The sequence below is a fragment of the Mobula hypostoma genome, chromosome 20 (genome assembly GCF_963921235.1).
Source record: "Mobula hypostoma chromosome 20, sMobHyp1.1, whole genome shotgun sequence".
NCBI classification, from domain to species: Eukaryota; Metazoa; Chordata; class Chondrichthyes; order Myliobatiformes; family Myliobatidae; genus Mobula; species Mobula hypostoma.
This window is the reverse complement of record NC_086116.1, coordinates 14,532,112-14,547,465: the sequence shown is the minus strand read 5'-3', so window position 1 is coordinate 14,547,465 and position 15,354 is coordinate 14,532,112.

Below are 15,354 nucleotides of genomic sequence, written 5' to 3'. Positions count from 1 at the left end.
CCAGATTCGGCCTCACCAATGCCTTATACAACCTCATCATAACATTCCAGCTCTTATACTCAATACTTTGATTAATAAAGGCTAATGTACCAAAAGCTCCCTTTATGACCCTATCTACCCGTGATGCCACTTTTAGGGAATTTTGTATCTGTATTTCCAGATCCCTCTGTTCTACTGCACTCCTCAGTGCCTTACCATTAACCTTGTATGTTCTACCTTGGTTATTGCACGTCCTTCCAACGTGCAATACCTCACACTTGTCTGTATTATACTCCATCTGCCATTTTTCAGCCCATTTTTCCAGCTGGTCCAAGTCCCTCTGCAGGCTCTGAAAACCTTCCTCACTGTCTACTACACCTCCAATCTTTGTATCACCAGCAAATTTGCTGATACAATTTACCACATTAACATCCAGATCATTGGTATAGATGACAAATAACAATGGACCCAGCGCTGATCCCTGTGGTACACCACTAGTCACAGGCCTCCACTCGGAGAAGCAATTCTCTACTACCACTCTTTGGCTTCTACCATTGAGCCAATGTCTAATCCAATTTACCACCTCTCCATGTATACCTAGCGACTGAATTTTCCTAACTAACCTCCCATGCGGGACCTTGTCAAAGGCCTTACTGAAGTCTATGTAGACAATATCCACTGCCTTCCCTTCATCCACTTTCCTGGTAACCTCATTGAAAAACTCCAAGAGATTGGTCAAGCATGACCTACCATGCACAAAGCCACATTGACTCTCCCTAATAAGTCCCTGTCTATCCAAATGCTTGTAGATTCTGTCTCTTAGTACTCCCTCCAATAACTTACCTACTACTGACGTTAAACTTACCGGCCTATAATTTCCCGGATTACTTTTCGATCCTTTTTTAAACAATGGAACAACATGAGCCACTCTCCAATCCTCCGGCACCTCACCTGTAGACAGCGACATTTTAAATATTTTTGCCAGGGCCCCTGCAATTTCAACACTAGTCTCCTTCAAGGTCCAAGGGAACACCCTGTCAGGTCCCGGGGATTTATCCACTTTAATTTTCCTCAAGACAGCAAGCACCTCCTCCTTTTCAATCTGTACAGTTTCCATGATCTCACTACTTGTTTCCCTTAACTCCATATACTTCATGCCAGTTTCCTTAGTAAATACAGACGCAAAAAACCTATTTAAGATCTCCCCCATTTCCTTTGGTTCCGCACATAGCCGACCACTCTGATCTTCAAGAGGACCAATTTTATCCCTTACAATCCTTTTGCTCTTAATATACCTGTAAAAGCTCTTTGGATTATCCTTCACTTTGACTGCCAAGGCAACCTCATGTCTTCTTTTAGCTCTCCTGATTTCTTTCTTAAGTATTTTCTTGCACTTCTTATACTCCTCAAGCACCTTATTTACTCCCTGTTTCCTATACATGTCATACAGCTCCCTCTTCTTCTTTATCAGAGTTGCAATATCCCTTGAGAACCAAGGGATATTGGAACTCTTTTCTGAACTGCATTTACATCCTTCCTAGAATAAGGAGATCTCTAAGATAATAAGACAAATAAGACACACCCCAGGAGCAGAATTAGGCCATTCAGCCCATCGTGTCTGCTCTGTCATTTATTTTCCATCTCAACCCCATTATCCTGCCTTCTTCATGTAAACCGTGACACCCTTACTCATCAAGAACCTATCAAACTGCGCTTTAAATGTACCCAATAACTTGGCCTCCACAGCCAGCTGTGCCAATAAATTCCACAGATTTAGCATCCTCTGTCTAAAGAAATTCCTTCTCATCCCTGTTCCAAAGGGATGTCCTTGTATTTTGAAGCTGTGCTCTCTGGTCTTAGCAAAGTACAGCATACAGCATCATCAATGCTCCACATAGTGAAGCATAATTTTTGTGCTTTCATATTAATTTTCCCTTGCAATGAATGGTAACGTTCCATTAGCCTTCCTAATTGCTTGCTGTAACTCCACTTGTGAATTGGCATCTAGATCTCCTTTTGTGAATCATACGCTGGAACACCCGGATTCCTTTCAGAGCTCCACAATCCCTCACCATCTAGACAATTAATTAGAGTCATAGAGCACTACCACACAGAAACAGGCCCCTGTCCATCTAGTCCATGCTGAACTGTTAATCTGCCTACTCCCATAGACCTGCACTTGGACATACCCCTCCCATATGTGTACCTATCCGATTTTCTCTTAAAAATCTTGAAATCAAGTCTGAATCCACTAGTTCCGATGTCAGCTTGTTCCACACTTTCCCACCCTCTGAGTAAAGAAGTTCCCTCTCATGTTCTCCTTAAATACTTCACCTTTCACCCTCTAGTTTTCTTCTTCCTCAACCTCAGTGGAAAAAGCCTGCTTACATTTACCCTAACTATACCCCTCATAACTTTATATACCCCTTGTTTTCTTACGCTCTAGGAAATAAACTCCTTACCTATTCAACCTTTCCCTATAACTCAGGTCCTCAAATCCTGGCAACATCTTTGAAAATTTTCCCTGGACTCTTTTCTGCAGGTAGGTGACCAGATCTGCATACTAAACTCTAAATTTGGCCTTGCCAATGTTTTATACAACTTCAACATAATATCCCAACTTCTGTAATCAGTACTTTGATTTATGAAGACCAATGTGCCAAAAGCTGTCTCTTTCAAGAAATTATGGATCTGTATTTCCATATCCCTCTGTGCCCTACTGCTCACTGTGTAAATCCTACTCTAGTTTGTGCTCCAAAGTGTAACTCCTCAAGCTTGTCTGTATTAAATACCATCTGCCATTTTTTCCAGCTGGTTCAGATCCTGCTGCAAGCTTTAATAGCCTTCCGAGCTGTCCACCACGTCGCCAACCTTGGTGGCATCACAAATTTGTTGATCCACTTTCCTACATTATTGTTAATATAGATGGCAAACAACAGTGGACCCAGCACCAATCCCTGCGGCATACCACTTATGACAGGCCTTCAGTCAGAGAGGCAATCATCTACTACCACTCTCTCGCTTCTCCTGTGATGCTAATATCTAATCCAATTTACTACCTCATCCTGAATGCCAAGCAACTGAACCTTCTTGACCAACCTCCTATTCAGAACATTGCCAAACACCTTGCCTTCATCAAATTTCCTCAACAAACTCTAAAAGATGGTTAGACATGACCTACCACACACAAAGCCATTTTGACTATCCCCAATCAGTCCGTGTCTATTCAAACACTTAATGTTTCTTTTCTGTTTTCTCTACTAAAGTGAGTAATTTCACATTTTCCAACTGTGTACTTCATTGGCCTGATTTTTGTCCACCCACCTGGTCTATCTATATCCATTTCCAGTTATCAGACTTTCTCCTCATAATTCACTCTGCTGTCTAATTAGCAAGTTCAGGTAGCATTCCTTCATTACCTTTTTCCATGTCGCTTGTATAAATTGTAAAAGGCTGACACTGTAGTACACCATTTGTTACATCTGGCCAACCAGATGTACCTTTACTCTGATTTTCCTGTTAGCCAGCCAATCTGCTATTCATTCCAATAAGTTACTGCCTGCATCAAAGGCTCTACTTTCCCAAAAAACCTTCATTGTGGCACCAAACCAAATGGTTTTTGGAAATCCAAGGATAATACAACTACAGGTCACCCTTTATCTATAGCATTTTGTTGTACTATAGTTGGATTTCCGGAAACAATTTGATTTGGTGTTACATCAAAGGTTATTGAGGAAGGAATCCAATAAATTGGTCAAACATGGCCATGCTTCAAATGTCCTTCTGTCTGCAAATCCCCCTGAATGGTTTGAACTTGTGGCAAACCTTTGCTCTCATTTGAGGAGCAAGGCCTGAGCAGCCCCATCTAAATCTTGTCAGCAACCATGCTGAAGCAGGGAGGATTATGTGCGTTATTGGCTGCTGCAGCTGCCAGTTAATACCATATCTCTTTCAATGCAAAGTAATTCAAGACTTTTGAGGTACAGTTTAAGGACAACAATTTTGGTGCCTTAAGACATTACTCATTAGCCATTGAAAATGTACCTAACTCCCAGATCCCACCACTGGATCTTTAGAACATCTCCAATTGAAAATAAATGAGAACATTCACATTAAGAGCTATTAAATTTAAAAAGTTTCCGCAATGGTGAGTGTAGATATACATTCAGTAGCCACTTTTAAGGTAAATATGCACACCTGCTTGTTAATGCAAATATCTAATCAGCCAATCTTGTGGCAGCAACTCAATGCATAAAAACATGCAGACGTGGTCAAGAGGTTCAGTTGTTGTTCAGACCAAACATCTGACTGGGGAAGAAATGCGATTTTGACTGGGGAATGATTGTTGTTGTCAGACAGGATGGCTTGAGTATCTCAGAAACTGCTGATCTATTGGGATTGTCATGCACAACAGTTTATAGAGAATGTTGTGAAGAACAAAAAAAAAATCCATTGAGCAGCATCTGCGTGGGCGAAAATGCCTTGTTAATGGTTCAAGCTGACAGGAAGGAGACCATTACTCAAATAACCACGCATTACAGCAGTAGTATGCAGAAGACTATCTCTGAATGCACAACACGTTGAACCTTGAAGAGGATGGGCCACAGCAGCAGAAGACCACACCAGATTCCACTGCTGTACCTAATAAAGTGGTCACTGTGTGCACCTAAAGATATCCAACAGTTATAACCATAAGTCTACAGTCTACAGTCAACATAAGTCTACTGTCCGAATTAAGCATTAGGGTTAGAATGTCATTTGTGGGCAGTAGAGTGATTGCCCCCTTGTGTTTGTTGTTCTGACTGTTTGAGATTACTGGCTTCATTAGTAACTGTTGCTTTGATCTTGCTGTTATCTTCCTTCCATTAGGCTAATTCCTCTTCTTAATCCTCCACAGACTCACAATATGTGAGGAAGTTCAGCTGAGCATTCAGTTCTTAAACCTTCATCCCAACACATGTCATTGGATGAATTCCATACAGGGAATCTGTATTATCTTTGTGATTTGTAACATGCACAAACTCATTGTGTAGCTCAAACAAAGAAAATTTGTAAATCAGCTTCTCATTTAAACAATAGATTCATCTAGAATTAGAAATTATTTAAATCTTACATCCATTCCACAATGCGAGGGAGTAAAAATCTTTGCGTTATGACTCCGTCACAATGAAAAGACATGAATTTAAAAGTCTAATGGCTTATAGTAAGAAGCCGTCCCGTAGCCTGTTGGTTCTGGCTTTAATGCTGCGGTACCGTTTGCAGCTGATACAGTTGATGGTTGGGCTGTCTGGTGTCCCCGATGATCTTCCAGGCCTTCTTTCTGCACCTGCTGCTGTAAATGTCCTCAATGGAGGGAGGTTCACGTCCACAGATGCACTGGGCTGTCCATACCACTCTCTGCAGTTCCCACTGGCAACAAATGGGGTTGAGTCGTTACTGCAAATCTTCAGCCACATCTCTGCATTGGTGCTACTAAGTTCAGGATCCCTGCATAAGAATGGTAGTATTTGGTGAGGTTGATGGATATGTCAGGAGAATCGGAAGTGTAGGATTAGTGTAAATGGATGGTTGATGATCAATATGGACTTGCCAGTCTGAAAGGCCTGTTTCAGAATCAGAATCAGAAATAGGTTTATTATCACTGATATTTGTTGTTTAGTGGCGGCAAGACTTAAAAATTACTGCTGTATAAGTTACTATAACTAATTAAATAGTGCAATGGATGTATAACAAGGTTCAAGGTTTCATGGGCCAATAGCTACCTGATGGCTGAGAGAAAGAAGTTGTTCGTAAAACACTGAGTGTGTGATTTCAGGTTCCTGTACCTCCTCCCTGGTGGTAGCAATGAGAAGAGGGCTTGTCCCAGATGGCAAAGGTCCTTAATGATGGATGCTGCCTTCTTGAGGCACTGCCTTGTGAAGATGCCCTCGGGGGATGTTCCTGTGATGGAGATGGCTGAATCCACAACCCTCTGTCGCATTTTCTGATCCCGGACATCAGAACCTCCACACCAGGCAGTGATGTGATCAGTCAGAATGCTCTCTACCACATTTTTGTAGAAATTTCCTACAGCCTTTGTTGACATACCAGACCTCAAACTCTGAATGAGATATAGCCGCTGGTGTGCCTTCATCATGATTGCATCAATGTTTTGGACCCAGGGTAGTTTGCCTGAGATGTTGAATTCCAGGAACATGAAGATGCTCACCTTTTTCACCTCTGACCCCACAATGAGGGTTGTCATGTAGTCTGCTGAAGTCACCTTTCTGAAGTCCGTGCTGTAAGTTTTCATGGCTCTGTGACTTGCACTCATATTTCAAACTTTCTGGCTGCTCTTCGCTGGCACTGACCTGACTGCACTCCGGAACTGGATTTCTGGATGGAGTTCAAAAGCAGAGTGAGAATGTATGTTGATGCATATTGAATGGGGGAATCAGCCTGCTCAATCTGCACTGGTTTAGACCTGGGGCAGTAACAGCAGATTGACTGAATGAAGACAAGTGAGCGAACAAGCAAGATACAGTGAATATTAGATAATATGCTAAATATCTCTAATTGTTTTTCAAAGTTTTCTAGTTTATATTTTTAAACAATTATTAATTTTAATCATCTTAATTGTTTTACTTTTGGTTTTTGTATTTTTAACTTATTTTCTGTATGTAATAGACATTTAGAGATTGAGTTTTTGAAAGCTGGTTAAGCTGGCAAGGTTCAGCTGACAGTTAAATATTTTTTCAGCTCTTTTATAATAGGTATTTGTTCTTCACCATCAGGCCTAACATATGTTGTCATCTGGCTGCCTTACATTGTAGTAGCGCTCAGCAATTGGTGTTTGAGCCAGCCTGAGAAAACCAAGTAACATCAGTCAGTGTGTTCCCATAACATTGGAGAGCTGGCTGCTGGAGGCAAATACTGGCTCCAGTATCTCTAAAGGACAGATGCATGAGAAGTACTGAGTAAATCTGAGGAGGTTGCTCTCTCAGCATGCAGTCCTGCTAGATGTGAGTGGGCCTTAGATCTCAGGCTGAGTTTTCTCCAAATTGCAATCTCACCGAGTAGCACATTACACCTGGAGCCCAGCATTGTTGAATCTCCCTTCTTATTAAAAAAGAATCCAAATCATGTGCACAAAACAGTCTGTTAAAGTTATTCAGTATTCCTCCTAACATACTGAACATACATGTAGAAAGGTTTCTGTAAGGATTATGTACAACTTTAACGTCCTTTTCTGCTTCTGCAGACACACATGTTCAAAGGTTCAAAAGTTAATTTATTATCAAAGCGTGTACCCATATACAACTCTGAGATTTGTCTTCTCCAGATAGCCATGAAACAAAGAAAGAACATGAAAGTCGGTCAGAGAGAAACACCAAACCCATCCCCCACCGCACCAAAAAGTGTGGCAAACTGATCATCAACCCCCTCAAAACTTTTGTTCCCCCAGGCTCAAAACAGAACAGAAACATTGACACCCCCCAAAAAAAACAACCTCTCCCTGCACAAAAAAACTGACAGAACATCAACCCCCAAACCCCCTCCCCTTGCACAACAAAATGGAAAAAACATAGAATATATAAAGCATAAGTTTGAGAAAGCCTACAGTCTATAAACGCACTAGTCCAGTCCATAAGCATAGAACCACGATACCATCCTCTGATACACTCAACGTTCACCGAAGGAAATGAACATCACATGAGACAGAGAGGCCTTCCTGCCTGCCACACTGAGCCACACAGTGATAGGCTGCTCACAATCTCCTTCTCTGGCTGCGATCAAAAGCAAGGCAGTCGGTGCTGAGGTGCTGAACTCTCGCTTGCCTTCTTCATTCGCCTCAATGTCTCAATCTCCCTCGACAATTTAATCAACAATTAATGGAAGCTGTAATTGGCGAAATGGAGTTGAACATCAGCTCACACCCTGTCTCGAATTTTTTTTTTTACTTGAAGGCCGTCCGAGTACGCACTCGATTGCCAGAATCTTCTTGGAGACAGAAATGCGTTGGATCACTTAATTGATGTCCAAACTATAACTCGCAGGCTCTACAGTCCCAGGAACACACTTAAGATGAAAAATAGGCATAAGAGAAGTAAAAAAAACATTTTCATGGGATATCTGGAAGATGTTGACTGGGGAAGCGTTGTATGCCCTATGCCATCTTGACTGGATGCCCATCAACTATCAACTATTTTAAGTATCAAATGGCCACAACATACAAATAAAAACTTTAGCCCAGAAGTTAAGTTAAATATAAACCTGCATACAAGAAACTCTCCAGATTGATCAGTGAGCCAGCTGATTCCTCAGAGCATCTGCAGAGGTACTTAAGTTGCTGAAGTGCCCTTTGGTTAGAAAAGGAAAAGGTAATACGAGATTAGATTTTATCCCAAAGTTTTTCTTCAGAGAAAGGCAGAAAATGTCAATGCACAAAGAGATGGAGACACAGTGGAATCTAGAGCAAAAACAAACTGCTAGAAGAACTCAATACGACAAGCAGCATCTGTGGATACAAAGGGATGTGTGACATTTCGCGTTGGGACCTTGCATTGGGATCTGAGTCCTTTTAGCCATTTGATAGCACCTTGCTATCTCCTGGTTTAGTCTCATAAATACACACAGAAATGTCAATAATGCAGTGCTCAGGAGTGAAACAATGTCTCATACGTTGCCTCTGCCTGAACTTCAGTTATGGCAACTTGTTTTCGTTGTGAAACCAACCTCTAAATGTACTGTGTAACTCCCAGATTTCATGTCATTTTGAAATTGTTCCACAGGGGATCTGTAGGATCCGAAGGCATTTTGGGAACGTGGTGCTCAGATGTACAAAAGGAAAATCTCAACAAATAATACAACACCGAAATATAATGTGAATAATAGTAAATGGTCCAGGTTTAATCTCAATGATGATGACGAGATAAGATAGAGGCAGGAATGTTGCCTCCACTGGTAGGTGAAACTAGAACAAGGGAACAAGCCTCTAGATTCAGGGGAGTAGATTTTGGATGGAGATTAGGAGGAACTAGTATTCCCAGAGAGTGATGAACCTGTGGAATTTTCTGCCTAGGGAAACAGTAGCGGCTATGTCATTGAATATGCAATTAGATTAATTTTTTGCATAGTATGGGGAATTAAGGGTTATAAGGAAAAGAAGAGTAGGTAGAGCTGAGTCTAAGGCCAAATCAGCCATGACCGTATTGAATGGTGGAGCAGTTTTAACATGGCAGACGGCCTGCTCCTGTTGCTGTGTCATACTTTCTTAAGGGTGTGACTTGGTGAGGAACATGTGGATGCTGGTCCTAATCCGTCTTCATGATAGAGGTCCCATGTTCTGTCAGAATTGATTAGGTGAGGAAATGCAGAGCATTTAATGGATGGTACAGACTGTAGCCAGGTTGTCTGGTATGAATGCTTGAGAAGCTGGAATGGCTTCACAGCAAGCGGTCTGATCAGGCCTTGTTAGTATTGAGTTCTTGGAGCTGCACTCAATTAGCTAAGTGGAGAGTGTCCCATTACACTCTTAACGCATGCCTTTCTAGATAATGGAGAAGTTTAGGGAATTAAACAGATAAGACACTCATCACAGCATATGCAGCACAGACCAGTTGTTGCCATCACATTGATGTGCCTCGTCCAATTAAACTTCTGGTTAACATTGACCACCAGGATGCCAATGATGTAGGTGATGACACAGTCATGCTATTGCCAATGTATGTCAAGTAGTCAGACTCCCTTTTGTTAGAGAAGGCCACTGCTTGCAATTTTTATTTGTTATTTATCAACCCATGAACTTTGTAGTGGTATTGCTGAATACAAGCTTCGTAGGAGGGTCTGAGCTTTTTGTAGTGAACATTGAGCAGTGAGCATTCCCTCTTCTGACTTTACAATGAAAGAAAGAACGTAAATGAAGTGACTGGAGATGGTTGGGCTCAAGACAAATCCCTGATGAACTTCTCCCAGTAATGTCCTGGGACTGGGATGATTGAAATTTGACACCCACAGTGACCTTCGTCAGTGTCAACCATTTCCCATTAACATCAGGGTTGATATAATGCCACTCCTGGTTGAAGTTAGCATAATGCTATTACAGTGCCAGACAGAAGATTAGGAATCAATTCCCACTGCTGTCTATAAGGTATCTGAACACTTTCTCTGTGACTGCATGGATTTCCTCCTGGTATTCCAGTTTCCTCCCACATTTCCAAAAGATATGCAGATTAAAGTTCGTGAGTTGTGTCCATGCTATGTTGACGCCAGAAGTGAGGTGACACTTGCACAATGCTCGCTGATCTGATTTGATGAAAACAATGCATTTCACCCTATGGTTTGACGTACATGTGACAAATAAAATTAATCTTCTAATCTTCCTTTGCTGTTTCTTTTTATCTCACATCTGGAATTCAACTCTTTGGTTTGTCCTGGGGTTAGAGGGCTGTGTATGTGTGTGAGTGGGAGGGAGGAACGGGGCTTGTTTTGCTGTCGTTGATTTGTTGCTTGTTGTGTTCTGTGTTGTTCAGCCGAGCATTGCCGGCGCGCTATGTTGGCAGTGGAATTTCTGATGACCCTCGAGGGCTGGTCCCAGCACGCCCTCGGGTGTTTTGGTTGTTCATGCAAATAACACACTTCACTGTATGTTACGATGTACACACGATAAATAAACTTGAAACTTGAAACTGGAATCTTTGTCCATATTTGGACCGAGGCTATGATAAAATCATATTTAAAATTTCCTTGCGGCAGAGATGGAGGCCACGGAATTCATGCTGGTTTACACAACAACCTGGTAGCTCAGCAGCCACGTAGGTCAGTGATGGTGTTACCAAGCTACTCCCAGTCCCTCACTCAGAGTTCACACTGTTGTTCTGCTGCTTTCAATGCTTCCTCCCCGAGTTGTTCAACTGCTTTCAATGCTTCCTCCCCGTGTTGTTCAACAAGGAGGAGCACTGGTTCATCTTTCAGGGAGGAGGGGAGTAAGGAGGAGGTTTCCTTGCTCATGCTTGACCTGATGCCATGAAAATTTATGGGATCAGGGCTAATGTTGAGGACTCCAAAGGTAATTCCCTCTCAGTTGTACACCACCCGCTTTGAGGGTTGTCCTGGTGTTTTATTTTACATTTAATTTTCCAGATTATTTACTGAATTTAAATTCCTCAGCAGCCATGGTGGATTTGGAGTCTTATCACTGCAATACTTAATTCATGTTTCTGTAATTTCCATAACGTCTCCATTGTATCATCGTGATATTTTACATGAATGACGACCAGCTGTGTTCTATTGACCAGTTTCTTGCTGAGCTCTGTACATCATCCGCTGCTGGCCCAGAACTTTGCTACAATTCCCCTGCATAACACAAAGTTGCTGCACCAGATTAGTCCCGGCCTATGATCTGTGAGTTCAGTCATTGTTGGACTTCAAGAAAGGAAGCTACTTAAAAAATATATCAATTATATATTTATTTAATGTTTTGACTTTTAATTGAGTCGAGTAAAATGTGAAGTAGGAATCTTAGCATGTGTTTAAAAAATAATTTGTTAATTTCAGTTTTAATAGTCTTTGTTTTTAAATATCAGGAACTTTTAAGAAACCTTTGCTGATTTGAGAAAGTATAGATGAAGGCAAGGCATCTGCTGAGGAGTTTTGTGGGTGCGGCTTATTCTGCCCAATTCACATTATTCCATGACATGGTTCAAAGGTTCAAAGGTTCATTTTATCATCAAAGTATGCATGTACAATACAACTCTGATAGTCATCTTCTCCAGTTAGCCATGAAATATAGAAAAAAAACATGGAGTTGTTGAAAGTAAAAACTTCAACCCCCTTCCCCACACGAAAAGGAAAAGGAACCAAAACTCACAAACCCCAAATCCCCCACTCCCTCCCTTGCACAAAAGCTAACAGATTACCCACATGGGAAATGGCAGCTGGAACATCAAACTCCAAGCCCCAACCCTGTCCCTCATGAAAAATAGTGACAATAACATCAAACCCCCAACCCCGTCCCTCACAGAGAAGAACAGCAACAGCAGCATCAAACCCCTAAGCCTCTTTGTTGTCCCTGCTGACTTGCAGTGCATAGTTCCTTTGCCCCGGCAGTGTTTGGGCCAACAGGTTCAGTCCTCCTGATTCAGAGAAGATAAATTTGACTGAATGGAGAATGAAAGTACTGAATGCAGACTGTGGGTCCCATGCTGGCAAACTGCAGCCAATTAGAACGCACTTTAAGGTTCTTTATTATGAGTGCATGAAAGCATTATATATTGATTTTCAGTTTGTACAGTGGCATGCAAAAATTTGGGCACCCCGATCAAAATTTTTGTTACTGTGAATAGTTAAGTGAGTAGAAGATGAACTGATCTCTAAAAGTCATAAAGTTAAAGATGAAACATTCTTTTCAACATTTTAAGCAAGATTAGTGTATTATTTTTGATTTGTACAATTTTAGAGTGAAAAAAAAAGGAAAGGAGCACCATGCAGAAGTTTGGGCACCCCAAGAGATTTGAGCTCTCAGATAACTTTTACCATGGTCTCAGACCTCAATTAGCTTGTTAGGACTATGGCTTGTTCACAGTTATTGTGAGGAAAGGCCAGGTGATGCAAATTTCAAAGCTTTATAAATACTCCGACTCCTCAAACCTTGTCCCAACAATCAGCAGCCATGGGCTCCTCTAAGCAGCTGCCTAGCACTCTGAAAATTAAAATAAATGATGCTCACAAAGCAGGAGAACGTTATATGAAGATAGAAAAGCATTTTCAGGTAGCCATTTCCCCAGTTCATAATGTAATTAAGAAATGGCAGTTAACAGGAACGGTGGAGGTCAAATTGAGGTCTGGAACACCAAGAAAACTTTCCAAGAGAACTGCTCGTAGGATTGCTAGAAAGGCAAATCAAAACCCCTGTTTGACTGCAAGAGATCTTCAGGAAGATTTAGCAGACTCTGGAGTGGTGCTGCACTGTTCTACTGTGCAGTGACACCTGCACAAATATGACCTTCATGAGAGAGTCATTAGAAGATAACCTTTCCTGTGTCTTCACCACAAAATTCAACATCAGAAGTTTGCAAAGGAACATCTAAACAAGCCTGATGCATTTTGGAAACAAGTCCTGTGGACTGATGAAGTTAAAATAGAAGTTTTTGGCCACAATGAGCAAAGGTATGTTTGGAGAAAAAAGGGTGCAGAATTTCATGAAAAGAACACCTCTCCAACTGTTAAGCACGGGGGTGGATCGATCATGCTTTGGGCTTGTGTTGCAGCCAGTGGCACGGGGAACATTTCACTGGTAGAGGGAAGAATGAATTCAATTAAATACCAGCAAATTCTGGAAGCAAACATCACACCATCTGTAAAAAAACTGAAGATGAAAAGAGGATGGCTTCTACAATAGGATAATGATCCTAAACAAACCTCAAAATTCACAATGGACTACCTCAAGAGATGCAAGCTGAAGGTTTTGCCATGTCCCTCACAGTCCCCTGACCTAAACATCATCGAAAATCTGTGGATAGACCTCAAAAAAGCAGTGCATGTAAGAGGGCCCAGAATCTCACAAAACTAGAAGCCTTTTGCGATGAATAATGGGCGAAAATCCCCCAAACAAGAATTGAAATACTCTTAGCTGGCTACAAAAAGCGTTTACAAGCTGTGATACTTGCCAAAGGGGGTGTTACTAGGTACTGACCATGCAGGGTGCCCAAACTTTTGCTTCGGGCCGTTTTCCTTTTTTGTTATTTTGAAACTGTAAAAGATGGAAATAAAAAAAAGTAATCTTGCTTAAAATATTAAAGAAATGTGTTATCTTTAACTTTTTGGCTTTTGGAAATCAGGTAATCTTTTACTCACTTAGCTATTCACAGTAACAGAAATTTTGACCAGGGGTCCCAAACCTTTGCATGCCACTGTATATTGTTTCAATTTTTCTTCAATCTAATTCTCAGATGTTTCCTCTCCTTCATCTCCCTAGCTCTGATTTCATAGCATTCCTCTTTTCCTCCTGCTTCTCTAATCAACTTGCTTAGTCATGGATTTCTTTTGATTTCTTATTTCTATTAGTTTGTTATGTTACACACTTCCCTGCACTAATTTAATTCCCACAGAATGGAGAGCACAAAAGGAAAATGTAGGATACATGATTTTGCTATAGATAATTGGAATTGCATTCAGTGGCCACTTTATTAGATACACCTGTACATCTGCTCATTAATGCAAATATCTAATCAGCCAATCATGTGGCAGCAATTCAAGGCATAAAAGCATGCAGACATGGTCCAAAGGTCCAGTTGTTGTTCAGACCAAAAGTCAGAATGGGGAAGGAATGTGACCTAAATGATTTTGACTGTGAAATGATTGTTGGTGCCAGATGGGATGGTTTGATTATCTCAGATCTCTTGGGACTTTCACACATAACAGTCTCTAGAGTTTACAGAGCACGGTGTGAAAAACAAAGCATTCAGTGAGTGGCGGTTCTGTGTGTGAAAATGCCTTGTTAACGAGAAAGGTCAGATGAAAATTAGCAGACTGGCTCGAACTGTCAGCTTGAGAAATGCTCTTCTGAACATCACTGTTGCATCTCATGGTTATTTGGTGTGCAGAAGAGCATTTCTCAATGCACGTCACATCGAACTTTGAAGTGAATGGGCTACAGTGGCAGAAAACCACACCACGCTCCACTACTGTTCCTAATAAAGTAAGCCAATGAGTGAATATAGATATATACTTATAATACCTCTGGTTTAAGACAATGCATTACTTTATTAATATAGTTATGCTGTTGGGTGTTTTATTTACTGCAGATTTTCTCTAAATGCAATTTAATTACATTGTACAATTGTGTATTTCAGTTGATTGGTAAGTTAAGGTTGTTGAATTAACTGGCAGGATTTGTCTTAAAACATAGAAATCTACAATACATGCCAGGCCCTTCGGCCCACAATGTTGTGCCGACTGTGTAACGTTCTCTAGAGACTGCCTAGAATTTCCCTACCGCATAGCCTTCCATTTTTCTAAACTCTATGTACGTATCTAAGAGTCTCTTAAAATACCCTATTGTATCCGCCTCTACCACCATCGCTGGCAGCCCATTCCACACACCCAGCACTCTCTGTGTGGAAAAACTTGCCCCGATATCCTCCCTGTACCTACTTCCAAGCACCTTAAAACTATGCCCCTTCGTGTTAGCTATTTTAGTACTGGGAAAAAGCCTCTGGCTAGCCACACAATCACTGCCTCTCATCATCTTGTACATCTCGATCAGGTCACTCTCATCTTCCGCAGCTCCAAGGAGGAAAAGCCAAGTTCACTCAGCCTATTCTCATAAGGCATGCTCGCCAATCCAGGCAACATCCTTGTAAATCTCCTCCGCATTCTCTCTATAATATCCACATC